Raw genomic sequence first — 27,231 nt, 5'->3', positions numbered from 1 at the left:
GTGGACAGTGCTATGTCAGCGGAAGACACTCTCCCGCCGACATACCTACCACCTCTCATGGAGGTGGCTTTATTATGCCAATGGGAGAGCTCTCCCGTCGACATAGACCATCTGCACCAGACACACTACAGCAGTGCAGCTGAGCCACTGTAGTGCTTCCAATGTATAGTAGCCCTAAGAGATCATGACTGACAGCACAGGCCTTAGTTTAGGGAGGAGTTACTATATATCATGATAAAAAAATAGTGAGGAGGCCAGTTCATAGCCTGAATAATATCAGAACTCTGGATTCCTGCTGCCTGCAGTTCCTACAAAGGATTATCATATTTAGCCAGAAAGATGCCATTTCTGATTGGAATAATCAAAAGGTTTGAAAAATAGCTGCACAAATATTACATTTGATAAGTTTAGTATAACACATATTACATTCTTTAGCACTTCAAGTGAAAGACAATTTCTCACTAAAAGGCTTACAGGGATGGTAGGTACCTAGAACTCATTAATCTAACAGATCCTAAAGTAATCTCCATGCCTACCCTGGTTTGGGTTACACTTTAACTTTAATTATTAGCTAACTATACAATGCTTGATTGTTCAGCTTGAAAATCTGGTTGCAAAAAAACAAACAAAAAATCCATGTGATATCACAGACAAATATTCAGAGAAATGGGTGCACTATGTCTTACTGTATCAGAGGGGTAGCAGTGTTAGTCTGGATCTGTAAAAAGCAACAGAGTCCTGTGGCACCTTTAGTCTATAAGGTGCCACAGGACTCTTTGTCGCTTTTTATGTCATACTGATTATTTTTTCAGCTACCGATATACCCTCAAGAATTTCTAAAACAAAGTGAAAACTGAGATTTTCAGATTTATATCCAGGAGGATAATGATTTATGCAAGCTCTAAGGTGAGACATGATTTTTTTCCTTCATTTTGCCCCAAAGATAGTATTTCTTTCAATTACTTCTCCCAGCTCATTTGTTTTTTTTTAATTGCATTGAATTAAAATTTTAAAAAAGATAAAATGGAAAAAACCTCTCATGTTAATTTTCAGGTATGTAGTTTTATGTGTCTAATTTTGCGGTTCTTTCTGCCAGTTAATGGGATTTTTTCCACTGATTTCAATAGGAGCGGTGTTAAGTCCTTGATCCTACAGTCTGATATGTGCAGGCAAACTTATGTGGAGATCCGTTAAAGTCAATTGGTCTCTGCATGCTGCACAAGATTGGGTATGAAGGATAGATCCTGCAAATGGATCTATGTGCGTGCACCCCTGGTGTCAGGGGGCTCTCCCCATGGGCCCGTGCACAAGGTCAGGCTTGTGCCCAAACAGATCAATTTGTAGGACCTAGTCCGAGATTGCAAATGTATCAAAGAAGGGATTTAGGGACAAACTGAGGTCTCCTCTATACCTGGTGTACATCCAAAGTTATTCCTTAGTCCAAATGTTCATGGGTGTAATTGGGAGCAGAATTTGCACTTCCTTCTTCACACACAAATTTAAAGAGCCATCTACATCAATGGCATAATAATAATAATAATATTGTTAATTGATATTGTCATAGCAGCAGACAAAAACATAAAAAAGAAACAAGAAGAGAAAATAGTGAAGTACAAAGAACTCTGCCACGGAGTGGAATGATTATGAAAAACTAGTACAAAGACAATCCCAGCGATCGGTCAAGCACTTGCAGCAATCCCTAAGGATATGAATGAGCAGTTCAAGGACACTTTAGGAGTACAAGACATCACAAGTGACGTCCCGAAGACAGTGCTCTTTGGCACAGTGAAAATGTTAAGGAAAATCAAAGGAGAACAAGTACATCTGAGCACCTAATGCAGGAATTCTGCAGAGGGTTTTAATGAAACTCCTGACTACTCAAACCTATGGTGTCAGTTTGTGGTCAGGATTGATGGTGACCCCTGGGGATAAATTTTAGACAGTAGCTTTCCCCTTTTTATGCTTAAAGACCTTATCTGTTGTGAAGGCTATTTGTTTAAAAATACAAAAACAAAACATCCCCTTGATGTAATACTGAGGGATGATAATGTGGAGGACAGCATGAAATATCAGATTTGCATCTACTTTATGTAACTCATTTGTACTATGTATAAGCCCTGATCCTGCCATGTAACGTGCACTGTGACCACTGGCTTCTTTTCTGAAATTAAAGAGAAATATAAATGAAATTCAACATCTGGGTATTAAAAGTGTTTTCATTTGAAAAGCTCTACAAGAGCAAATGAATTCCACTTATTGTTATAAAATATTGGATAACAAGCTTGTTACACAAATGGACTAATGCAGACAGATAGTTCATTTTTTGTGCATAATTAAGATGCTTTAATAAGGGTGGGGGTAAAGTCCCTTCTTGGCTGGATCCCCAAATTGAAAGGGTTTTGAAGGTAATGGAAGTAAGCATTGTGCTAGGACTCAGGCATGATTACTTCCTGCAGGCATGTTTTTGTCATTGTGCTGCCACCCCTCCCTGTGACTTCTAAACAACCCAGGGTCACAGTGTCCTCTCTTTAATTAGTATCTCACTGCTGGAGGGAGGGGAGCATGTCAAGGAAAAAAGAATGAGAAGACACAGTAAACAAAGGTCCTCAGGGGCAACTTAATGATTTGGGCAAGCAATGGAAAAAATGCTCAGTACTTTGTTGGAGGTAAAGTTAAAAAAATAGAAGATGGTTGAGGTTGGATATACTTTTAATATTAGCTATATCAATTTGGACAAAATAGAGGGAAGTCATGTTGAAATAGGAACACATTCTGTTCCCAGAAGGATTTATCTCCCATCAGATGAGTATATAATCTGTATTTTACAAGAAGGCCAACTAAAATATCTGTTTTACCCATAAAGCTGTTGAAAGACTGAGGTACACTCTGTGGGTGCTTCTTTCTTTCTTAAGTACAATTGAGTTAGGTGGGTGAAAATAATTATTTTTTTTTCACTACAACTTCTAATGCTCAATACTTTATACGGAAAAGTATTTCTGCCGCAAGGCCTAAATAATTGACATATTATGGCTGAATAATTTACATGTGCATTTTCCATGTTTGCCAACACTAGAAATCTATTAATAGGGATATCTGAGGAGAAAATAAGGATATGACAGGATATAAAATAAGGTTATAAGAACTACACCAATTTACACCAGCAGAGAATTTGGCCCAAAGAGGCTTTTAGAGGGACAAATCAGAAAAATGGCAAATATCACTAAAATTAGGGGCTGTCCCTATTAAATGGGATGGGGGCTGGTGTATGAGTTAAATATTTAACTGTTACAAGGCCTGTTTTACATTCTTTAAGGAAAAATGGTTCTGAATTCACAAGATGACACAAGAAAGAAATTCTGCATACATCTTGATAGCTAAATGTAGCCCAGGGTTCAGCACTCAATTATTTTCAAGGGTTGGGAAATGTACATTCTTCTTAAATCAATGCATTCAGAGCATTCTCTGGTGCTCTTACAATATTTCAAATACATTCCTCTCTGTCTTTTCCTGTTTGTTTGAGTTACTAAACTTTACATACCATATCATGCTACTGTTCTTTAAGCAGAACTCCTCATTCAAAGCAATGTAGAGTATATGTTTAAAGTTGGTGGCATGATATGAAGCTAAGTATTCTGTTACTCTACTTAAAATTTAAATATAGTTATACCAATGGTGCCAACCCTTGAGATTTTATCATCAGCCTCATAATATATGGTATTTTTCTTCAAGCCCCAACTTCTGGAGTCAGGTGATTACATCAGAATCTCACCATTAATTTGAACAAAACAAAATAAAAGTTAAGTTGCTAGCCCTCAGGGTTATGGAAAATAGCTTAAAATCAGGAACTCTAAAGGCTCAAACACCAGAAAGCAAATAAAAAGAATCCAAAATGATGCTAATACTATTATACTGGAATGGAAACTAAATGTATATTCATACACCCAATTCACCCTGCAGGTCTCCTCAGTTCCTCTTTTTGTCAAACAGAGAAAATAAGGTGCCTACAGTGGTGGTTGAGTAAAGGGTATAGGCTATCTTAGCTGAGAGGTACCAAGTTCATCCTCTATGTCATCCAAACGCACCTATTTGGGCAACCCAGCCATGCAAATTAGGAACAAACCCATAATTTGGAAGAACTGGTTGAACCGGGACATTGTATGGATTCAATTTCCCAATTTGTCTGTGATGAGGACTCTGTCACTTTTCTAATACTAAAGCAATATTATGACCTGGCACCCTCCACAGAGTGGCAGCATTTACAACTAAGATATTTGCTTACATATCAATTTTGCCCTAGAACTGCCAGACACTCCAGAACTACTGGGAACCTTAGAAATGCTTCATAAACTCCTCAGGGCCATGTCATCTAGTTATACTTTGTTAATGAAGAGGAACTCCATTAGTCCAGAGTTCTTTGTGAATGTGTCACAGCCCTTAACAGAACCCCAATGGCAGAGCATATTATGTAATGTTAGAAATGCTTCTGAGGGTCTCAGACTACACTCGCTACAACAAAAGATCTTATTAAAAATGTACTGGCCGCCACAGAAGTTCCTCAAGATAAAGGCCTTGTCCTTTGATGTTTGTTGGCGCTGTAACAAAGGAAAAGAAACCCTGATGCATATACTATAAGACTGTCCAACAGTCAGGCAGCTGTGGAAAGAGGTAAACATGAGTTAAAATAGTGCTCGACTTCAGAAGCCAAACCTCAGTCAAAAATTATATCCCAGGTTATTTCCCTGCTAAACTGGGTTAATCTTCACCACAAAGTCTTTGGTTCTTGAGCACTTCAATGATCACCAAGAGCATGATTTTACAAAAAATGGAAGGAAAGGCTTATGCCCAAAACAGAGCTGTGGTATTTGGACCTGAGTTAGCAGCTAAACAAATAATAGCTTATCGCCAGAGGGAGCAATTATTATGAATTTGAAGAAACGTGGAGCCTGTTTCTAGGTACATTTGGATAAAAATGTTCAGATGGCTCAAATAATGCCAGACCTCCATTCCACCTACCCAGTTCTCTCTTTCCCTCCTCTCCCTATTCATGTATGTCTTCGCTTCGCCTATTTTATTACAGTTACCTTCACCCAAGTTGTCTATATAGTTTTGTACTGTCTGGTCTTGCAGCTTTAACAAGATGTAGAATTGTGTAAGTGCATAATGCTATTGGAGATTCTGTGAAGCATGCAGTATTTGGAAACATACACAAGTTGTAAGTCATTTACTTTTTTGTACTTTTTATTGTCTGTTCCTTTATAAATATAAAAAAAATTAATCACACACACACACACGAAAGAACCCAAAATGTTTTATTTTTAAAATTTCATTATTTTTAAGTCAATCTCATGATTTTTAGCAATTTGTCTCATGCTTGTAGATAATATTCAGGGTGTAGATGATACTGTAATTCTTCAGTGCCTCCAGGACCCCCAAATAACTGTATCAGAAAATGTCTAATTAACTAATGAAAAATCCAGCAAACAACACGTAGCTCTGAACTGATGAGAAATAAAAAGTATATTTAAAACATATGAATGTTAGTTTTAAAAACACTGACTTTGATTAAAGATTTGCATAGTGAACCACTTACAAGAAATTACCTCAGCAGGGTGCGTGTGTTCAGTTTCATAATCACAAAGCGCCCTGACTCCATGGTATTGAATTCCAAGCAAGCGTGCATATTAAGCTGAATTTAACTTTTTTCAGGAAATGACTTTACTCAAGATTGAATACAGCTGTTAGCACAGTCCACTGTTCCAAAAAATGTTTTTATGCAAACTGAAAAAAATGGTTCTAGAGGTGTTGATTCACTTTTCACTGGTCCCACAAGTATGATTCTGGTCGAGTGGCAAACTTCATGGAAGCCAGGCTGTATTTTTAGAAAGCATTATTGAAAAAATATTATTTAAATATGAAAAGATTCTAACTATAAGAAAAAGTTGTCTATGCAAAAGTTGTGATTATTTAAACAACTTTAAACAACAGAATGTTAACAGTCTTGTTATTTATATTATTTTCTAGTGCAGGAAAAACACCCTTTGCTTTGTTTCAGGCACCAATATTAAAATCTCATTGATAGCTCTTTTGTTCCACTCACTATTTCATTTTGGTTCTGATCTGGTTTAACATACACAGAAATGCACCATGGCATATAGAGTGAGGCCTCTACAGAGGAAATGCTGCCAGCTAAAAACACAGGATGTAATCGAGACCACAAGAGAGACATACTCAGTTATAAATGTTGAACTATGCTGGAGGTATGGGAAAGAAATGACGACTAATTTTTCACTGGCTGTTTTAATCGTTTCAGTGAAATTCTTCCACCCTCTAATACCTCCAAAATAAGAAGCATAAAATATAAATGATTACATTTAAAGCTATATAACTTCTGTGTCTACCTTTCAAAATCAATGTAGTTATTTTTCTTTGGGATCATTTACAATTTGCTGCTTTTTTTCATATCACATATATCTCAGACAACAACAAACTACATTCTTTATGTATTATAGTCTTTAAAGGGACACTGACAGGTCAAATTAGCCCAAAATGTAGGTTTTTAAAAAATTAAGCCTTTAAAAAAACTAAAACAAATGGAGTTTTTTTTTGTGACAAACACAAACAAATTCCCCTTCAGTGTTTGCAGTTCAAACACTGTGTTAGTATAGGAGAACCAGAATGTGAAATGGACATCACTAGAAAATTGACTATAAATAAAAGTTTTAACTGATTAGCCTCTTTTCTATCACAGTCTTCTCTATAATAAACGGTCAAGAGTAAATGAGATGTCTAAAGTTCTTTCAGTGTTAATCATCTACAGTGTTTATCATAACATAGGTAAGTACATTTGTTTTGTTTTTTATTAATATATATAGGGCTATTCCATCCCCTGCAGGGATGGGCCAGAGAATGGGGTCAGGGACCCAGATGCACTCTGTGGCACTGTACCAACCCAGGGGGATTTAGAGGATAAGTCAATACTGACACCGTTGGCATTAACTTACCCATTTTCCTTACTGCAATGTGAAAGCATTCCTTAGGAGGGGCTGTGTTTGGGTCAGTGGCTGGTGGGAGACTCTTCAGCAGCACATTTGTGCAGACACAGGACAACAGGAGCAGAAAAGTGCCAGGAGTCAGTGCAGGGCACACAGTGTTCATGCAGATAGCCCTGTGTCTTGGGGATCTGCTGTTAGGGGGGTTTCTGCAGGGAAAGGGACAAATCCAACCTTCCTCCCAGAAGAATTTATAGTAAATTCCAGAGAGTTGAAACTGACTGCATTTCCTGTTCCCTCTGCAGGAGTAGCCCTTGCAGGGTACAATGAGGATCATGATTTTTAACCTGATGCCATTTTACAATACACATTAAGGAAATTTTTTTTTATGAGGTTCTATTAAATTCATTCTACATCATAGCCTCTGCTTTCAGACAAGTTCAATTAGAATGAGCGCATTGTACTTGCTGTGTAACTTTTTTCCTTAATTTTTTTTAATTGAAAACAAAGAAAATATCAGCAACAGACTTTGAACAGGATTTTTTGAATCTAGAGTCTTTTGTAGCTTATGTCAGCCATCTTATTTATCAGCTACAAAATCTGAAGAAGGGGGAAAAACACACACACACACACACACACACACACGACTTTTCAGTTGGTCAGTTAGCCACTAGAGGGAGCTCAGAAATTCTTAGGCTAGTAGGAATAAAATTATACTTAACTTGACTAAGGAAATGCAATTTTTAATTGGTCAAAGCCTTTGTACATTTGTGTTTATGTGCACTACATACCCTCTTCAACATACATGCACTAACCCCGATCCTGCAAAGACTGATGAACATGCTTAACCTTACACCTTGATGGGATTCTTCACAAGGCATAATGTTAAGCACATGACTAAGCGCTTGTCCACACTTGAAACGCAACAGCGGCGCAGCTGTGCCACAGTAGCACTTTAGCAAAGATGCTACCATGCCAACAAGGGAGCTTCTCCCGTCAGCATAGTTAATCCACCTCCATAAGAGGCGGTAACTATGTCAACAGGAGAGCTTCTCAGACATCACCGGCGGTTAGGTCGGTAGAACCGCATCACTCAGGGGAGTGGATTTTTCAGTGTAAGCAAGTTTGAGGTGTAGACCTAGCCTAAGTCTTTGCAGGATGCGGGTTATATTTAGTGTTAACAACAGCGTAGTAGGCATGTAACAACTTTACAGATATAATGGAAGGCAAGGTCCCTGCATCAAAGAAGCTTTTATGTATATATGTATGTATGTGTGTATATATAAACACACACAGAGACATACACACTCTCTCTCTCTCACACACACACGCACATATATATACGTATGTACAAATTCCCCTTCAGAGTTTGCAGTTTGCAGTGTTAGTATAGGAGAACCAGGATGTGAAATGGACATCACTAGAAAACTGACTATAAATAAAAGTCCTACAAATTATAAACACCCAATAATTGCTTAAGTCCCACAGTGGGGCTGCATTGGGGTATGTGGGTGGAATAGGGATGAAATCCTGGCCTTACTGAAGTCAATAGGAATTTTGCCATTGAGTTAAATGGGATCAGGATTTGTCTCTACAAGAACAGATGGGGCCTCTCTACCAACTAAACGGATCCAGTGTCCCTAATACCCCATATATTGGGTGAAGATTGGAAGGGCCATTATTCCAGCCCATGGATTGCAGTAGCAGTCATAGATGCACACAGACCTGTGACCTACCTGCAGGTAGGGAGAATAAATGCCAGTCCCATCTGCCCAAGCACCCACTCAATGCCTCACACAAAGCAGGCTTTGTGTAGGAGAGGTGAATTTCACCTTTATCAAGTGAACTAAGAGCAAAGCCAGAATTGTCTGCTTTTCCCATTAAAAAATCCTCCTCTGGTAATATACCTATTATAATTATTTCCTCCATGTGCGAAGAGGGTGAGCAAGTTTGTACAAAAACTTGAGATTTGCATTTCAGCCGTTAAAGAATTGCTCATAACAGAATTTAGTCCTGTTCACATAGAGCTTGACCTTGAAGGTGTTAAGCACTCTGGCCCTGATCCTGCAAAGCACTTACGCACATGCTTACATTTAAGCCCAGGAGAAGTCCCACTGCAGTCAATGGAACTATCCATTTGCTTAAAGCTAAGCACATGCCTAAATCTTTGCAGGACTGGGTACAGATTGTATGGTAGTTATGCTTCCACCTCCCTCAACCCACATGCACAAGAATGAAACCTGAATAAATCATGAAGAATTATTTTCTCTAAAACATATTAGCCCAGTACAAATCAACTAAAATCATAGGACAACAGATGCATCATGGGAATTTATGAATACTTAAAATGTGTAAGTCATACAAATAACCAAAGTGTATTAAAACTATATTTTTTGCCTACCTAAAGGTCAATCTATTCTTTATAAACTGTATTTTATTAAAGTTTTGAATAAAGCTACAGATTTATCAGTTTGTTCATGCCACATAAGATCAAAAAATAATTCTTTTGTGTAAGTTAATTCCCTGAGTTTGCATCAGTGCTTGACTTACAGAGGGCCAAATTCTGCTCTCTTGTACTGCACCCAGGTGCAAACCCACTGACCACTGTGCTACATGGGAGTGTTAATGTACTACATGACTGGCAAATCTATGGGAACACAAAGGCTTTTAGTAAGAATGAGTGATGTATTTGGAAAATCCTTTTACCATTTTGACCTACATTTATGAACTGATGTTTGGAGTTTGCTAGTTCTCAGTTTCTAAAGGCCTACAGCCTTTATACCAACTTTGAATTCATTTATTTCACATAAACATTTAGGGTAAAATTCACCATGTTCAGAGGACCAGCACAAGTGGGACTTACAAGATCCATAGCCTTGTGATGGCCCTTAGCGAATCATGCATTCAGTAGTAGGTGTGCCCTAGTGCACAGAGTACTACATTGGAACATGCGAGACCAGGGTTCTAGTCTTGGCTCTGCCACTAGCCTGCTGAGTGACTGGGGCAAGTCACCTGAGTGCTCCGTGCCTCAGTTTCCCCATATAAAAGAGAGAGAAGGCTGTTGACTCTCCTTTGTAAGATGCTTTGGGATCTACTAACAAAAAGCACTATATAAGAGCTACATGTTGTTATTATGGGATGGGAAGCTATGGTTATTCATCACAGCTGATTTTTCTGTTATTTTTCTGTTCAAACTACATAACTCTTTTTGAACTGTTGGGAAAAGTTATCATGCATCACTCTACAGACAACTTTTAATTATATTCTGTATGTTTAAACACAATCTACTTATCAAAGATTTGTTTTAATTTTAATACACACCAGTAATAGTCCTTAAAATAAGCTGCATTCTTCTTGCACAATACAAGAGTGTGATGCATGTTACACAATGCAATGTGCAGGGTATCATTTGAGTCGTTCAGACATCTTGATGTTTATTCTAAACTCCTTTTAGATAGTGGATTGTTGTACAGAATTTAAAGATGCTAATTCAGTAAAACACTTTAGTGGAACTATTCATATGCTTTAAGTTAAGGAAGTGCTTGAGTTCTGGCTCAATCAGGGCCAGACTTGGGCCCCTTGACAATAAAGCAGAGATAGAGAAAGCAGTAGATGACATATGCTTTAAAATTCTCTGAATATTGTGACAGAAAATGAGAGTTACTGAAGTATTTAATTGAGGCGTATTCGACAGGTTGTGTTAGCACCAGGGCAAATAGGAACTGGAAAACAACTAGATGGACTGATTTTTTTTAATTCTTCCATTGACCTAAGGGTCTTTATCCTTATATTTTATGCCCCTTCCAGAACAGGCAAAAAAGAGGCAATATTTGGGACTAGGAACATAATATTCACTGATCCTATCTTACTCCTACTACATTATTGATTATTAATATAATGGTAATGCCAAAAGGCCTTACTCTGGGGGGAGTGGCCTCATTGTGCTTGGAGTGGTGCAAATACAGATCAAAAGACAGTCCCTGACCCAGAAACCTTACAGTCTAAAAGACACAAGAATAGATGAATGGCTGGGGTTGATGATAGTACATACAAGTAATTGAACATGGTGATGACTCACACAGTTTTGCATTACTGATGTTTTTAACTCGGAGTAAAGGTAGGTTATGGGCCAGTGACAGGAATAAGGGACTTAGTATAAATGAAGAAAGGAAGGGGAAGAGTGAAATCATCCCTTGCCACTGCCTAGCCACGATGATCTAGCAGGGTTTTGTATGCACCAGATCACCTTTAGTTAAAGGCCTTGTATATACTGGAAATTAGTCCTGATTTCAGCAATTGATGGTCAGCAAAGCTGCACCAGTGTAAATCCCTACTATAGTCAATGACAGCCACAACTTGCACTGAGAGCTTAACCCTGTTTGAACCCAGGATTTGCCCCACCAATACAAATTCCAACTTTATCTACACTAGACGTCTGCACTGGAGCAACTACATCAGTTTCTAATCACCAACTGCTGATATCAGGGCTAATCCCTATTATAGAGAAGGCTTTTCAAAGCCTGAAAATGCAGAGTTTCCTAGCCTAGTGACTAACTGATGCCTACAAAACCCTGCCAGAACATCATGGTACCCTCTTGGCATTGATCTAAATGACTGCACAGGGTGCAGGGCAATGCAGGATCAGGCTCCTCAGTTGAAGAAGGGCACATTCCCACTTGAAATCTAGAGGGGGAGAATTTTTGTTTTACAAAGACTTTAGATAAACCCTGTGGAGGGAAGGGCGTTTCATTTGGACTATGATTCAATGGACTAGTGCATTATTTGTTTGTTGGACTCTTGGTTGGACCCTATACAAGTGCAGACTTTGGCTTTGCTCTTCGTTTTCTTTGGGGTTAGGCTGCTCCTTCCTCTGGAGAGGGAGAGCCTGCCCTGTGACAAGGAGATCTGCTGCACAGTAAATATTTCAGTTACAAAATATTTTCAAAGGGGGGCTGCATATGAACATTACTCAGTTCTCTATATTGAGGAATAGTTTCAAGCAGGTTGTTAGTAACTGATATATTTGAATGAACAAAGGAGAACTATCTGCTTTATTTCTGGGTTACATAGCTAGTGGCCATATAGTTTTTATTAAAACATACTGACAAAGGGCGGAAGATTTACAAAAACAAAGCCTCTGATAAAGATACATAAGTGCACGTGCCAATTTTGGATCCTGCAGAAAGAGGCAAACTGTTATTGACTAATATAAACTTAGTGTCCTCATTTAATTAAAAATAAGAGGAAGGGAGTAAATGATAATTGCAGCTCTTACAAAGCATTTAAATGCAGGTGAACAGAATCAGGCATAGGTCAGATATGCTCTCGTATATCGACAACAATGCACTTAATAAGAATTATTATTATTACTACTACTGAGAGTTTAAAAATCATTCAAACAATTCCTGTGTAAAAAGGCATGTGTGCAGTTGTACATATGGTTCTCTATATTACTAGTGTTGAGAGTTGCCTACCATTGTATTTCAGACTTGCTTTTCTCCTTCCAATAGCAGTTAAAATGAACCAGTACTTTGTTCAAACAAGGCAGCAGTACTCCTCCCCTCTTTCTCCCACCCATACTGCATGAAGCCCTTCTGCATGATCTTCAGGAATTTGGTTTCTGTTGTGTGAAAAGATATGGCCAAGTTTGGAGGTAGAACCACTGAGCATCACCATTCCCTTCCAAGCTCAGGGGAATTCCCCAGAGTAAGATAATACTGACTCTTATTACATTACATGAAGGATCCTTCCACATTCTCAGACTCCCTTGGGGTCATGGAGAGCAGAGTTGAGCCCTACGTGGGAAGGGAATTCAAGGGGGCAATTATGTACGGAGGTTCAAAGGTGCTGCACAAACATCACATAAGGACTTGGTTTAAATGCTGATACCCCATAATCTGTGAGATTTGCCCCATATAATAAAACTTTCACAGGTTTGGAAGGTTCTCTCTCAGTCTACTCTTTGGGAAGCAAACGATGCCTCGCTAGGATGACTTGCAGGAAAGTCCTTGCATCCCCATTAGCTTTTCTCCATTGAGGGTAGGATTTGGTCCAATGTAACTAAGAAGTGTATTGTGTGTCAATGAGGGGACAGTAGCATCCTCAGCAGATTCAGGATTCCCCTTTTTTAATCCTCATAAAGGCCTGATGACATTGATCTTATGCTAGCGAAGGAGGGCTGGATAGGGCTCACTCTTGGGAGGATAGAGATTGTCACTAGAGCCCAATAGGTGGTGTTTCCTAAATGTGTTCTTATTTTCAAGTGCCACATTCTAAAGCCATGTTGGCTGTCTAGAAAAGCAGACATTTGTTTGCAGTCCCAAATAGTACTTTAGCACTTCTGGAGTTATTTGTGTTGATGAACATTATATTCTACATGTAAAATAACACACCTTTTTAAATTAACAAAAATAGACCAAAATAGGGAATGATCATATTGGCTAACAACTTTCCAATCCACGCCCACACATACACTTAAGATTTATACAACACTTTCCACTTTTGAAGCATTGCACAAATAATGAATTCCCCCAACACTCATGTTGTTAGGTATTATTGCCTCCATTTCATAGATGGTGAAATACCCAAAGAAAATGTCTTTAGCTGACTACCCAAGAATAAACTGCAGGCGGTAAATCTAAGTCCCCCCCACACACTTGTTAATTGCTTATTAAAATTCTTCAATAACGGAGCACAAAATTGTTCCGTTGCAATACTAAGCATAAAAAGCTTTGAGAATTTTTAAATCCCCAGAAAGAATTTTTTTCCCTGACCTACACAGTACATACATTGATTATGGCTAGCAATAACTACCATCCCAATTTTAACCACCCCAACTAAAACAGATAGACATTAACAACTGCCAATGTTAGCTAAAACTGTTTATTTCCATACCAGCTGCATGGAACAATATGCTGTTCTTTCTCCACCTCACTGATGCCCTCTCACATCTTAAAATCTAACTGATGACCCAACTGTTCTAGACTAACCTACAAGGTGTTCCTGTTGACCATCCTCCCTTGAATTCAGGGAGTGGAGGAGGCGGGCCATTCTGAGTAAAGGGGTTTTCTAGCTGTGGAACTCATGCCCTCTGACACTACACAGGAGCTAGAGTTTGCTAGCTTTCATAAGGTTCATCTTCTCAGTCAACCATTTGCTTGAGCTTTGGACTAAGATCTTGAGTTTTAACTTTCAAATCCTTTTCCCCCCTCCATATTTTTAAAGTAAATTTAGGGCTAATCTGACAGTTGTGGAGAGAACAGTACTCCATTTAGCCACAAAGGAGGTCCAGTATGGCCATTCCCCATATAGCCCTGCCAATGTGCCTCAAACTTGTTCCAGGAGGACTGCCTTTAGATCTAAATGAGTGATTCATTAAATCTTTAACCTTTCTGCTGAGACTACCACAAAGAGTGATAATGAGTGGCCTTCCTAACATGAATTACTGCAAAATGAGACCAGCATCTCATGTCACAGACACCAATAAACTGCCACTTAGCTCCCATGTCTCTGCTACTTCTCATAGCTATGCCAGGCAGCTCAGATTGAAATTAACAAGACCCATTCAGAACCTTATGGAACTCACGCCATTTTTGCTGCGTGCTGGAATTGCTGCATGTTGTTGCTGCGTGCTGGAGTAGTTCACTCTGGAGGAGGAGGAGTAGATTAGCAGTGATTTCTCTTCCATCATTATGCTCAGCCCCACCCTTTGCATCAGCCAGGTAGAGGACACAGAAAGCTCCTCTGCATTCTAGCATGGAAGGAGGAGTGGAGTGGAGTGGAGCTTCACATTTAGAGGACACCCACTGGCTAGACACAAGATAAGAAAGATGGAGCCCTGAAACAGGGACAGCATATTGATAGAAAATTCAGGAAATTCCCTCTTCCTAGACACTGCTTTGATCTTCATTGGTAGTTCCCACCCCTCCCATCCCTACCACCATCTTCTTCATATGTAGGTCAGGGGCAGCAGCTTTAGTTTCCTGTCTAGTAAGTGTCAGGTAAATCTTTGAAGCCATTACCAATCCACTGAGCTATCGAGTTCCTTTGTGCTATTTATGAATCATTAAAACACACAGGTTAAAATACTGACTATGTTTTAAACTGCGTAATTACACTCCAAACTAATAAATAGTTTCCCATCTTACTATTTCTTAAAACTATTTTTAAAATGCTCTCCTTTATAAGCAGAACATTCTACTCTAGGGCACTATGATGTTATGAGAGGTTGGCAAACAGTTCCTTGGGTGTGGAAGGAACTCTGCCTTTGGCATGGTGCCTCACTATGTACCCAAAGTGTGCCAACATCTCAACATCCGCACACCCTGTCACGTTTCTTTTTTAACTAACCACAGAAATGAAACATAGTATGCCATGCCTTATTTATATTAACCAAGATTGCTATTTACAAATACTTCAGCTGTGGTATCTCAGCCTTTATAGATATGATTATTTTTTTCCAACTATAGCAGACTACCTTCATTCATTTTCACTTGATGAGTTTGTTTCATGTCCAGTGGTGACAAAACAATTTAATCAATGAGAGCAGAATGGTTGGTCCTTTTTACAAAAACAAAAACACCTATGGTACCATATTTGTTAATCTTTACTGAAGACAAGTCTCACCCCATTTCCATTGCAACGGATACTAGCTAAGCTATTCATTTCTCAATGCTGAGTTCTTGGTTCATTTGTAATCATGAAAATACAGAGCTACTCATTTGTATATTTTAATTCATCTTTTACCAAGACTGTGCGCTGCTGCTTAGGGAATACTACACAAAGTTTTTGAGAAGCAATCCGATCTAATGCTTATTGCACAAGCCTGGGAGCCAGGAACTCCCAGATTCTAATCCTGGCTCCACCACTACCTTGTGTCCCCGTTCCCCACTGTAAAATTGAGTAATTTGTACTACTTATTATTTGTAATACATTAATGCCTACAGGCCCCAATTCAAGAGAGGGGCCCCTCTACAGGTATACTATTCACTAAAGTGTTGTGAGGATTAGTTATAGTTCATGTTTGTACAACCTTTTTTTAAAAAATAAAGTTCTAGATAAGTGATCATCATGATTGTTCTTATTAGTTTATCAGTGCATAGATCTGAGATTTTGTTGTATGAATCACCTGATATTTTCAATGTTAGGTTACAATGCATCTTCCACTCTACATGATGCTAAAATGCAATTAAAATTCACACCATTAAATTAAACATACCAGTTTTCTAACTGTTGGGTTTGGTGCGGGGGGTTGGGTTTTTTTTTGTTTGGTTTGTTTTTGGAGGCATTTGGTCCTAGACAGCGAGCACAAATGCTTATCCATCACAGAATGCCACTTATGTTCATCTTCTCCTTCAAATCTTCCATTTCCACTAACGGTTTGATATCCTAACCTGTTACAGAAAGCTAAAAGAGAGAGGCAATGATTCCCCAGCCATTAGCTTTTAGTGGTTACAAGACACAGTGGACTCAAGTGCATCTTTACTTTGTTGTTGTACTTCCAATTTTTACCAACCAATAGATTTATAATCCTGAGGTCACTCCTGAAATTGGGACTCCTCTTTAGCTGTTGTACCAAGACTAAGCCTAACTTTCAGGGAGTGTCTACATAAGAAAGATACACCAGTTTAAGGTGTTATTTTTAACCAATATAATTAAACTGGTGCAAACGGCTGGACGCTCTTAGGGGCAGGTCTACACTGGCAAAGTTACAGTGCTGCCAGTTACAGTGCTGTTCAGAGAGTGCTGGGAAACTGCTGTTGTGTGTTCTCACTGTCAGCTGCCTGTACAATAGCATGTTCACACTTGTGGAACTTGCAGCAGTATTCAGAGCGGTGCACTCTGGGCAGCTAACCCACAGAGCACCTCTTTCTCTTCTGCCGCTAAGTCTTGTGGGAAGGTGGAGGGGTTTGTGGGCATCCTGGGTCCTGTCCCAATGACCCATGATGCATTGCTTCGCATCCCAGCAATCCCTGTGCTTCCGTCCACATTTGGTGCCATCTTTCAATGATTTGTGTACTGTGCGCTCTGCCTCTTTGGGCTGCAGGAATGGATCCCGAACTGTTGACCAGTATGCTGCTCACTCTGACTAATACGTCACGAGTGGCAGTGGAGTTATTCCTTAAAAAACAAAGGCAAGAGGAGTGTGACATTGATCTCGCCACACATAGTAGCTATGACACAAGATTGCTTTTGGCATTCACGCAGGTGCTGACCACAGTGGAACACCACTTTTGGGCTCGGGAAACCAGCACTGAGTGGTGGGATCACATTGTCATAGACATCGGGGATGATAACCAGTGGCTGCAGAACTTTCGGATGAGGAAAGCCACATTCATGGGACTATGTGATGAGCTCACCCCAGCCCTGCGACGCAAGGACATGAGAATGAGAGCTGACCTGTCGCTGGAGAAGCATGTGGCGATGCACTGTGGAAGCTGGCTACTAATTGGTCACTAACCAGTTTGGAGTGGGAAAGTCGATTGTTGGACTTGTGTTGATGCAGGGCCATTAATTGCATCCTGCTCCGAAAGACCGTGACTCTGATATTGTGGATGGGCTTTGCACAAATGGGCTTCCCTAACTGTGGAGGGGCGATAGATGGCACACATATTCCAATTCTGGTCCTAGACTACCTACCCACCAAGTACATTAATCAAAAGGGTTTTTTCTCAGTGGTTCTCCAGGCACTTGTGGATCACTGTGGGCGTTTCACATACATTTAAGCAGGCTGGTCTGGAAAGGTGCATGACACACGCATCTTTCAGAACACTGGGCTGTTCAGGAAGCTGCAAGCAAGGACTTTCTTCCCAGACCAGAAGATCACCGTAGGGGAAGTCAAAATGCCCATTGTGATCCTGGAAGACCCTGCCTACCCCTTAATGCCGTGGCCTATGAAGCCATACCCGGGGCAACTTGACAGCAGCAAGGACCGGTTCAACAACAGGCTGAGCAAGTGCAGAATGACTGTTGAATGTGCTTCTGTCCATTTAAAAGCCAGCTGGCACTGCCTCTGTAGGAAGCTGGACATGGCTGATAACAATATTCCTATGCTTATAGCTGCATGCTATATGCTCCATATTTGTGAAGGGAAGGGTGAAAGCTTCACTCAGGGCTGGACCGCAGAGGCTCAGCGCCTGGAGGCTGAGTGTGAACAGTCAGAGACCAGGGCTATTAGAGGGGCACAGTGGGGGGACATAAGGATCAGGGATGCCTTGAGGCAGCAATTTGAAGCTGAAAGTCACTAATATTTGTTGCTATGCTCGGGATTGCAGTGCTTGTAATGCTGGGAGGTGATTGGTACACATGATGCAACATAATTGTATGTTGCTTTGCGGTGCTCTTTTTGCTTTCAATTAATAGAATAAAGATTGCTTTCAAACCAACATAATTCTTTTATTAAAAGACAACAACTGAAGGGGTCAACCAAAAAAAATCAGCAGGGAGGGGGATGAGGGAAGGGAAAATCCCAGGAGGTGAAGGGGTCCCAGGATGGCTAAAGATTTGTGTATGTCCAGGGATCATATCCAACTGTCTCCTTTGGAGTACAATGCAGCAGGTACTGTACTTCAGCAGAGCCAAACTGCAGAGGGATGGGTGCTAGTGCAGTGGGTACTGGGTGTCCACAGAGCTGAACTGTGAGGGAGGAGGACTGGAGCCAGGAGGTTGATAAGAGTGTGTTGGCGGTGTCTAGGGGGAGCATGGGAAAGAGTTTTATGACAGTGGCTGCAGGGGAGGGCAGCCGCGGAGCTGCTTGGTTTGAAGAGCTTGTATCGCCTGGAGCATGTCTACTTGGCGCTCCATAACCTTTAAGAGCCACTCCGTGGCTTCATTCTGGCGTGCCACATTCTCCTTTCGGTCCTTCTCGCTATCTTGCCACTCCTTCAGTTCCTGTTTCTAGGCTGCAGAGTGCATTATAACATCACATAGAAAGTCCTCCTTCGTTCTTCTTGGCCACTTTCTAATTCTGCGCAGCCGTTCAGCTGCCAATCACAAAGAGGGAGGCTGGCTCCCAAGGTCATATCTGTGAAGTTTAAACACAACCGTATTTAACAAAGCAGTACTATTCGCAACCAAACACTGATTCAGTGCTTTAAAACACAGCCAGTACTCACACGCCTGTTACTAACTGGCTGACACCAGGCAAGCACACGTGAGCCACATGACCCCCAAAATGGTGAGTGGCCGCAGGGGCAGGGTAAATCACTTCCTGGACCCTGCTGTACACTGGGCACTAGGCTCTTGAGGAGAGCCAGCACTGGAGGGGGGACCTGATAATCATTCCTGTCCCCACACTTTTCACAGGATGTGATCATTATAGAAGATATTTTGCTGCTGAGATTGAGCAGGGAATTAAGGGAGGGTCTTCTCTAAGCCTGCGGCTTCTGCCCTGGCCCCTATGCGGCCACCTGTGTGCAGCAATAGTGTCCACCACCACCCCCATGATGGCACAGTGGCGCAGGAAAGTTATCGTTAATTGGACAAGAAACAAAGCAGCTCTGCCAAAGAACCTGCGGCAGCGGATTGCCCAGTATCTCCATGGGAGTTTCCTGGAGATCTCTGAGGGAGATTCCAGTGAAGTGAGGGAGTCAATCAACAGCCTGTTCTGCCACTCAGACTAGGCATGCGGTGGGAGACATGCCTGCTTTTTGCAATCCTTCTGCCCCCAACAACTAGCTTCAGAGATTCCCAAAATCAGTTCCACTTACCAGAGGCCTCCTCTCCTGTTTGTGCTTTGCCAACAGCTACCCCTCCAGGGTAGAAAAGAGCTCCTGGCTGCATGCATCTCTGGCCTCCAAGTCATCCTCTGCCTCTGGGTCCCCCTCCACATCCTCATCCTAGATTTCCTCTTCATGGCTCAGTCCACTCTCGACTGGCACGCGAGCCACTGAAGTATCCACAGTGATCGTCACAGTGGAGGTGGGGTCGTCGCTGAGTATTGCGTTCAGCTCTTTGTAGAACCGGCAGCTTGAGGGCATAGCACCGGAGTGGCGGTTTGCCTCCCGTGCCTTGCGGTAAGCGTTCCGCAGGTCCTTCACTATGACCCTGCACTGCAGTGTGTCCTAGTCATGGCCCCTTTCTGTCATGCATCGTGAAATCTGTCCGTAGGTATCATAATTCCTATGGCTGGAGCGCAGCTGGGACTGCACAGCCTCCTCTCCCCAAATGCTGATGAGGTCCAGCAGCTCGGCATTGCTCCAAGCAGGGGAGCAGGCATGGCCACCTGGAAAGATGCGCTGAGACCACTGCAGGCATCACCAAGCAAACAGGAAGGGGACTTTCAAATTTCCAAACGAATGTATGGGGTGAGGATGACAGTTGGTCAGCTGAGGGCAGAGCAGTAGAGTTCAAACCGATGACCAGAGAGGAGAGAACAGGCATTGTGGGACACCTCCCAGAGGCCAATCACAGCGCTGTAATTGCCATGGTGTCTACACTGGCACTGCAGTGCTGTAGCCCCGGCACAGAAAGCTCTATACCTCTCATCGGAGTGGTTTTTTTACAGCGCTGCAACTGCACAGTTTCTCTGCACTAAGTGGCTTGGCAGTGTGCACATCTCAGGAGTTACAGCGCAGAAACCCACTTTACTGTGCAGAAACTGGCCAGTGTAGACAGAGCCTTACTTTAGTTTAGCTTAAGTCAATTAGGACTCAATTTAAGGTAAACCCAAACAAGCCATTCTTCTACTGAAATAAGATTGTTCACACAGCCTTATGTACCAGTTGAACTAAATTGGTTTAAAATCACACCTTAAGTTAAAACAGTAGAATTATCTCATGTAGACAAAGTCTTAAAAATGTGTCTTCTTTTCACTTCTCCACTCCCCATCCTAAAAGTTTAGCTCCTACATGTGGTGGGGATTAGAAAGTAGGAGTGAGAGTCCATTGCCATTTCTATGCTATTGGCATTTTTAAAACAATATGAATTATGATTCAAACAACAGAATAGTTTATGACCAAGCTAAATAAAAACTACAAACCAGTTGATCAAAAATTGTCACTCGATAAATTGAAGTTTTAGTCCTATTGTCAAAAGCTCTCATTAGGGTGTTTCCAGTTAAAGGTTGTTGCAGAAAGTGCTCTGTAGCTTGACAGATGTGACCACTTAATAATAAATTTGTTGGTGTTCATTACATCATATTTACCATATGCTTCTATGTGATTCAGTTTTGAAAACAGTTACAAGTCTCTTTATACCTAATGAAAATATCACCAAAACAACAACAAAAAATCTTTAACCAAAGGATATTTCTGTCAATATTAATCTCAAACTATGTTTCTGCCAGGGGTTTTAAAATAAAGTCATCTGAAAATCATCCAATATGAGAAATCGTAAAACAAACAATGAGAAAAAAACGTTAAATAAGTTATTCTTTGTTTAGAGCTACAGTATTCCAAAGAAGACACAGAGTAGGTAGCAAACATGCTAATCATTCTATCAGAGCCACTATAGTGGAATTTCCACCACAAAGTCCAATTTTCAGGTTTTATTGACTAAAATACAACATGTAATTTGTCTCCCCAATGGCAAAGTTTGCAGTTAACACTTTAGTCACTATCATCATAATTAATTGCATTAACTCAGGAAACATTCAGATCCTTCCATCCAGAACACAGTCCCAAATCTAAACTGTGTGCTGGGTATCTCCAAGAGAAGGCTGGAAGGAAAACAAAAATCAGTCTGTGGGCTCCATATAAGCACATAAAAAGCTGTACAGAATCAGGCCCCTAGTGTTTAGTATAGCTCACTGCCACCTGGAGACACATTCAACATTCCCTGCATGACTACAGTAATTCAACCACTTTCCTGCATTCCACAGCTGGCCTCCCACCACCATTCAGCTAGCAGCACAGAACATAGAAGGTCATATTTTTTTCATCAATTTTTATGCAGAACATGCCACTGAAAGCAGTGGGGAGTTTTGCTTAAAAACTGATGGCTCAGAGTTCTTGGTGCCTCCAGGTAGGTATTCACTGCAAAATAAAAAAAGTGTGTTCTTAGCCTGAGTTAGCTAACTCTAGTTAAAATAGCAATGAAGGCACAGCAACTCAGCTTTTAACTTAGGTTAACAGTTTGAGTTAAAAGTCTATTTACTATTTTAACCCAAGTTAGCTAACCCAGGCTAGCTAACCCGAGTTAAGAACACACTTTTCACTGGGAAAAAAAAAAAAGACACACTCAGTAGCGTGACTGTGTATAAGAAAAGTTACATTTGTTCTTTGTTTTCTGTATGTTAAAACTACTAACTTTCTAGAAGATATGCGTACCCTTGGAGCCGTAAAATGGTTGTTTAGAAACCCTGCAACAATCCTAGGACAAATGCTTACTATTAAACATAGTGCTTCAGCTGTGAGTAATCCTATTGCCTTCAGCAGAATGACATGCTTGGCAGTAAGTGTTTTAGGATCACATCCTTAGAGGTTTTATTGAAAACTAAAGTGTATTGATAGCTCTCTTTTTTCTAACTGCAAATTCATGTAGTGTCACATGGACTCTCTGTCAATTTTTGTCTAATTTCTGCACAAATGAAAGGAAGACGAGCATCTGAAGATGCTTTATTTAAATACCACAATTAGTTTAATAAGTTATGGGGGTTTATATTTTTCTAGTTCTAGAAGCTGGCCTGGTTCTTGCTGCTTTTTTATCTCCTAAACTTATTTATTTATTTATTAAATCTATCAAATCTCAAAGGGAGTTAGTATTTAAGGCAAACTAAGCCTTTATTTCTTTGAATCAGTAAAGATATTTAAATTTGAGAAATACTTAATGAGGCTATGTGATAGCAACTTTCTGGGAACTCATAGCATTTGCTTGCATGGAATTTAGCACAATTTTAATTATTTTAAAACTATATCAATGCAACTTTATGGAGACAATGTTATAATCTCAAGGGAACTTCATTTTATGGTCCATGTCTACAACCCTTACTCATCTGAGCAATTCCACTGATGTTGATGGGACCACTCTGCATGACTTAAACTACTGGGCCCAAAGTTCTCCAGACAAAACAAAGAACCAAACCCTGCTCACATGGTATTTTCCCCATGAAGTGAAGGGAGGAGTGAATGAAGTCAGTACCATGACTTCTTTCCGAGCAATGCTGGACTCTTAGTCCCACTGAGATCATAAGATTATTTGTGGGACTGAGGCGAGCAGGATTTGACTCAGTATGGGAGCAGTTCAGATCTACTGAGATCATCTTCCTAAACAATATCAGTGAAACTAATGTATGGATCTGCAAGTAGGGTGAAATTCACCTCTGGTGTAGAGCAGAGCAATGCCTGTGCACCACTTAATAGGGCATAATAGCATTCAGGTGATACATATGTTTTGTGTTAACCCTCTGTACAGGAATCAATCAGATCCACAAAGAGAAAGTCTACATTAAGATGTAGGTTACGTTATTTGTGGTTTATTCTGCATGTGCACGTCATTTTTACTAATGATTTGTGTTAATGTGAATTTTTGACTTTTAATTTTATTATTATTATTGTCTAAAGGCACTACTCCAAAATTCTGGAGTAGCACATCACTTCATTTTCATTTCTTTAAAAGCTGTTTTTATATTACAGATGTGATAGTAAAGCATGGAAAAATAAAAACTCTGTTGTCCTCCTGCAATTAAAATGATCACAAAACATTGTTTCCAGTTTTTAAAAAGTATTATTGGAGTGGAGTCCCTGTTTGTTTGGGATTTTTTCAGTTTTAACCCAGAAAGAAACTTTGCAGTCTAGCTCTAATCCTTGCTAATAGGGATTTATTACAGAAACACTGATAGCCCGTTATCTAAAGTAGAATGAATGGCACCAGTACAAAGAGAAGATAGTATATAACTACCACTGAATACCATCAAGTATTTTTAAAGAAAAATGTGCTGGCAATGAGCAGAAAGTAAAAGTATATACCTGGTCAAGAAAACTCAAGACACAGTTAAGTTTGCAAGCAATTATATGTTAATTTAGTACGACATTTTTAGAATATTAAAGTTATCAAAACCAAATGTTTCAAAGTGAGGAATTTCACACACAAGTCAAAATTCTGTTAAAATCAGTGGTGTTGCTTTGGATTTATGTTAGTGCAAAAGAGCAGAATGTAGCCCAAGACTCCTATACCAACCTAATTCTGGGGCCAGTACCAAGAAAATACAGATATCCTCCTTCCCAGTGCTGAGTACTTTCTTCATTTAAGAGAAAGGAAGTTCTGAATGTTTAAGATCTGAGATGCTGTGATCTCTCTCCTTTCCCGGTACGCTGGGAAGAGAAGGGGCTCTGGGGTAAATTAAATCCGTTTTTAATCCAATTTACTTACACTGGTTTGAAGCCCTGTGTGGACACTTAATTCAGTTCAAGAGTGGCTTATTTCAGTTTAGCTTAAACCTGTCCTAAATTACTTAAAACTACATCTTTATAAGTCATATTTATATTGATTTAAGAGTGGCCACACAGCTTGTTGCACCAGTTTAACTAAGTCAATTTTAAATCACACTTTTTATTACACAGCTACAACTCTGCATGTAGACAAGCCCTCAGGTTTGCTAAGACTTTTAAAATGCACTAATCTGAACCAGGGCAATAGAAACAGGGACTCTCTGCAGTGGTGAAGTTGATGGGTACTGGCTGCTGTTTGGTAGTTTACAAGGTCCCAATTCAGGCTTGAGTTGCTGCTTCAGTTCCTCCTTAGCTAGTGGGGCAAGAAGCTCCATTGAGGGAGCTTACATGACAGGCCAAATCATCACACCAGTGCCCAGCCTAAGCATTCAGCATCGGGGAGATGTGCACAGAGGTGGGGATAGAAATCCTCCTTGCCCAGAGGCTGCAGGAATGGCTGCAGTAAGCTTCCACCCCTCATACAGCTATACCTGTGGCTCCATTCCTCCCCACACTTTGCTGGGTATGGAGTCACCATGGAATTGCCAAGGGAAATCATTGGTGCAGCTGCCAGGGGGCCCTCTGTGGCCATGGAGGAAGAAACAGGATTTACCCAGGATGCAGATTTTTATAATTTTGTAGAACACTGGCCTCCCAGCAGCCATTACTGATACACAATATAGAATAAAAAAAAGAATTCTCTAAATGAGCTAGCAAAGCTTGATGATCCACAGTGGACACAGCTATTACTACTCCATTATAGTGCCAGCCCTCCACTGTAATGACCAGCAGCAGATCATAGCCTATCCTTTAACTTTATACATTCTTTTTTGACCTCCTCATCAGCCCAGCAGGTGACTGGTTTTGTACAGCTGGATAACAATCCTTGCCTCAAACCATGGATGGCCTCAGCTGTGTAGGCATATCATGCAAAGCAGTCCCCACCCACCCAGTATGAACTTAGCTTATTTTACACTCATAACACATATGAATCCCACTCAAATCTTACACTGTTACTGGTGCTTAATTTACACAGTTAGTGTACGAATGCATGTCAGTCTTACTTTAAATGCTAGCTCTATTGGAACCTCCCACTCTGTAGAAAGACCTACTTGTTTTGGAAAGGAAGAATTTGCTAGTTACTGAATGAGCATTCTCTTATTAAAAAAGACTATGCAGGATACAACATGGCAGCAGTTGGTGCACAGTGATGATACCTTGCTCTCCATCCAGGGGAAAAAAGAAGCAAGTCAAAGAATAGCAAATACAGGTTGAGAAAATACATTTTAAACAGCCTTAAAGTCATTGTGTATGCATATAATAAAGATCACCTGATGGTTCTGCTTGGAAGAGCTCCATTTAACATCGTTAGCAAATATGCTGCAAGACTGCAAATGAATTTCTGTTTACTTTCCTATTTTCAGAAAAGCACCTCCACCAACTGCACTATAGCTCAGTTCTCTGTGTTAAGCAACAATCCTATCAAGCCTGTGCTCTCCATATGAATAGTGTTTTATTTTTGAATTACAAGATGGCACTTTCTCAAAACTAGGAAGAACGAATGAACGAACCTTCAAAGAACACTTACACAACTCAACTCTGCATCCTTATTAGCCTAAACTGGATTATTATTCCCCTTACTACCATCTCCACTACAGTGTAGAAAATATTCTACAGATATTATGACATAACTATATTGATTTGCATTTACAATTTATCATTCTACTTATACCACTCTCTTAACCTAAAGAGAAAAGATAGTTCAAACATGCCAATTTCAATTGATATTTTATTTCTACAGTAATTAATTCTAACACAGCTGAATGATTATCTGAAATTACCTTTTCTACTCCTAGAAAATAGCACAGGCCAAATGGTTATTCTGCTCAGTTAAGGACAGAATTTGACCTCGAACTGTATGTAGGAGTATTTTGGGCATATGGATTCCTTCTGTTACTCACATGCTTTCAACTGTGCTCCATCAGTTGTAGATACTAATGAAAACTTGGAGCAGAATGCTTTGAAGGATAGTATGATTGGTGTTAATCTTTTTACAGTCCACCATAAATGTCACCCAATCTAATTAATTTCCCTAGATTTAGATAGTTCAAATATTGCAAATTTAAACCCATATACTGCCATAACTCCATGCATGAACTTCCACTAATATCAACAGGAATTTTTCATTAAAAAGTAGCAGAATATGGCCCTTATATTTCTTAACAGACACTTAGTTTTTAAAAAAGTAGATTAGTTTAGAATTAGAAACACATTTAGAACTTTAATGATTCACAGATTTATAAACGTATTCTCCTTCACAAAGTATTAAGAAATACTTAATAGAAAAAACAGAATTACCTATGTCACTATATTTCTGTTGTTATTATGAACCACTCTGAAACATTTATTGTATTATTGGCATACCAAATTGAAATTTCAATTCAATTTAATCCAATTTTAAAAAACACTGATCTGCCCGTCACTTTAAAAATACCTTTAGTTTTTTTCATCTATAGTCTATTTGCATTTGCTATCTCTGAGTAACTGTATTAAGGGAGGGACCAATGTGTTGATCTTAATTTATTGCAGATGTGAAGGTGCACAATAAGAATCAAAATTAACTTTGCAATAAACTGATTAGCTGAATACTGAGCCATGGTTGCAAACAAATGCAAATACTCACAAGTCAGAAGAAAGTTTGTGTTTTTCTATGCCCTTATTATTATATACCTCTAGTTTCCATAGGTTCAAAATGTAAAATTATGTTCCCCATGCACTCAGATATCAAGGGGTAAAATTACAAATTAATGTGTTCTGTTCTTGTTTATGTTAAAAGTTCCAAGAATGACAATCATATGAGTACAATGAAGGTCTTT

The 27,231-nt window shown here is 39.9% G+C and overlaps 1 protein-coding gene and 1 long non-coding RNA gene across 6 annotated transcripts in view; one reads left to right on the top strand and one right to left on the bottom strand.

Annotated features, from left to right (window-relative positions):
- LOC120374430 overlaps positions 1 to 2,155 on the top strand; it is a 43,980-nt gene extending 41,825 nt beyond the window's left edge. Inside the window, exons 4-5 of one of the 2 annotated variants that reach the window (XR_005586092.1) lie at positions 813 to 906; positions 1,568 to 2,155. This is a non-coding gene — a long non-coding RNA (uncharacterized LOC120374430). Of the gene's footprint in view, positions 1 to 812; positions 907 to 1,564 lie in introns of both variants that reach the window. The other variant, XR_005586093.1, reaches the window with a different exon arrangement.
- The window catches only part of RBMS1 (RNA binding motif single stranded interacting protein 1), a 241,679-nt gene that overhangs the window by 130,664 nt on the left and 83,784 nt on the right, over positions 1 to 27,231 (bottom strand). The gene's annotated exons all lie outside the window — the stretch shown is intronic.

Source organism: Mauremys reevesii, linkage group 11, assembly GCF_016161935.1.
Source record: "Mauremys reevesii isolate NIE-2019 linkage group 11, ASM1616193v1, whole genome shotgun sequence".
Lineage (NCBI taxonomy): Eukaryota > Metazoa > Chordata > Testudines > Geoemydidae > Mauremys > Mauremys reevesii.
Note: the sequence above shows the minus strand (reverse complement) of the source record. Positions and strands in the feature narration are given on the sequence as shown.